Source organism: Penaeus vannamei, chromosome 24, assembly GCF_042767895.1.
Source record: "Penaeus vannamei isolate JL-2024 chromosome 24, ASM4276789v1, whole genome shotgun sequence".
NCBI lineage: Eukaryota > Metazoa > Arthropoda > Malacostraca > Decapoda > Penaeidae > Penaeus > Penaeus vannamei.
In genome coordinates, this window is record NC_091572.1 from 17,301,786 (window position 1) to 17,304,285 (window position 2,500).

General features: G+C 35.4%; 1 protein-coding gene across 1 annotated transcript in view; it reads left to right on the plus strand.

Moving 5' to 3' along the window:
* The first annotated feature begins 1,223 nt into the window (after positions 1 to 1,223).
* The window catches only part of LOC138866191 (beta-1,3-galactosyltransferase 4-like), a 34,254-nt gene continuing 32,977 nt past the window's right edge, over positions 1,224 to 2,500 (plus strand). Inside the window, exon 1 of the mRNA XM_070138140.1 lies at positions 1,224 to 1,378. The gene's annotated coding sequence lies outside the window, so the exon portion shown is untranslated. The remainder of the gene's footprint in view (positions 1,379 to 2,500) is intronic.

Consider the following 2,500-nt stretch of genomic DNA (forward strand, 5'->3'; position numbering starts at 1 on the left):
ACCAACTATGAGTACTTAAAAATTATGATAATAAAAGTAAAATATATATATAAAATGAAAAACTAGTAATGGATGACAAACTGAAAGTTCAATCACTGTGGCAGTCCACTTCGTTTACAGGCTGTATACCTCAAAGTAAGTATTTTCATTGAAAAAACTAGCAACTCATCCCAAACTGATTTTTAGCCTCACGCTTAGTTTATAAGTATCAGATATATTAAAATATATATATATTTTTTCAGTGGCATTCCAACGTAGTAATATTTCTAAAAAGTTGCCTGTTTTTCAAGAGGGAGTTTACTTGTGATTTTTACGGGAATCTATTTTCATTCTTTCTATTTCTGATAAAAAACAACAACAAGAACAATAATAGTAACAGTAATGATAATAATAGTAATAATAATGATACTTTTACTACTAGTAGTAATAATAGTAACAATGATAATATTATTAATAATTTTAATAATAACAACATCAACAACAACAATAATAATAATAATAATAATAATAATAATAATAATAATAATAATAATAATAATAATAATAATAATAATAATAATAATAATAATAATAATAATAACAATGATGATCATAACAATAACAAGAATAATAATGATGATAATGATAGATGAACTACAACAAAAATTTCAGATACATTTATTCTTCTCGGGTAAATTACTAACGTTTAAGAATTCTTGCAGCCGAAAGTCAAGAAAGTGTCACTGAATAATGAGCAGCGTCACAATTCTATAGGGTAATAAATAGTAAAATAATATGTAGAGTAAGAAATTTGGTGGTTATAATGGCAATATTGAAAGGGATAAGGATGATATACAATAGAAATACAGCTATTAGTGATAATGATAATGACAAGGGAATTCCACTATCAGCAACTAAAATGATAAAGGCAGTAATGATAGTGATTATGATACTGATTTTAAAATAATGATTGTGATAAAATCATAGCTGAGAAGTGAAAAATGGTAAGTTAGAGAATCGTTAACGCTATCACTAACAAAAGCCTTAGCCTTACCGTAATAAACACTGAAGCTATGTCTATTTCAGTAAAACATTTCACATTCCGCTCTGCTCTCTTCTTGAAGTAATCTCTCTCCATTCACTATCTCTCCGTGTGAAGATGTGCAATCCTCTCTCGCTCAGCGTCCGCAAACACTCGATTTCTCTCCCTCCTTCCAGATCTCACTCGTCTCACTTCCGACTCAGGTCCCACGCGGCCCCCCTGCGGCACACACCTGACTCGTGCTTCAGTGTCGCGCTAGCCAGGGAAGAGTGAGGTATTGTGGATTTTTGCTCGGCTGGTTGGTAACTTGAACCGGGGTGCATCGTGCTGTCGCTCCGTTTCTCTCCTGAAGCAAAGGTGGGTTTACTATGCATAGATATATTAACACACACACAAGTATTTAAATACATATATTGTTTTTATATATATACATAAATATATGCGTGTGTGTATATATAGAGATATAGATACACACACAAATGTCTCTCTCTCTCTCTTTCTCTCTCTCTCTCTCTCTCTCTCTCTCTCTCTCTCTCTCTCTCTCTCTCTCTCTCTCTCTCTCTCTCTCTCTCTCTCTCTCTCTCTCTCTCTCTCTCTCTTTCTCTCTCTCTCTCTCCCTCTCTCTCTCTCTCTCTCTCTCTCTCTCTCTCTCTCTCTCTCTCTCTCTCTGTCTCTCTCTCTCTCTCTGTTTTTTTTGTTTATCTATCTCTATCGATATATATATATATACATCTATTTCTGTTTCTTTCAGTATATGTACCTACAGCATACATAAATACGCAACCTAAGATAAAATCAGAGAATCCGAATTACACTTTCACATTGCACATCTGTACACGCACGTACACACGTTCCTACACGTGTAAGCAATATTCAGCAGAGGAGGAAGAGAGTGTAGCGCGTGGTAACTGACCTCCAGAGGAAAAGGGATGGGAATAGGTCCTCGCAGGATGAAGGAAGGTCAGATGACGATGTAGGTCAAAGGACCAACTAAGTCACCGCTTAGAGGATTTCACTCGGCTACGTGGTCTCGCCCTCTGTAACATACCGGCGCTCTTGTGCTTGTATGTATGTGTTTATATATATATATATATATATATATATATATATATATATATATATATATATATATATATACATACATACATATATGAACATTATAACCTCTCCGATCGGGATTCGATCCCTCGCCGCCAATGCACGTGAATGCAAAACGGCCGCTCTACCACTCGTACAACGACCCAACAAAAGGAGTGAGCAACTAGGCGCTTACTAGCATCTATAGACATTACCTACCTACTCATACATGAGGACGGATAGCGAAGTTTCACACTCGCTCCCCGTGGGCACTCGGTATTTATGGACAGAGCAGGACAAATCCCAAATCAGATAATCTGAGGTGCATTCTAAGAAAGATGGAATAATGCAATACCGCATTTTTATCAAAAATGCGGTATTGCATTATTCCATCTAACATAC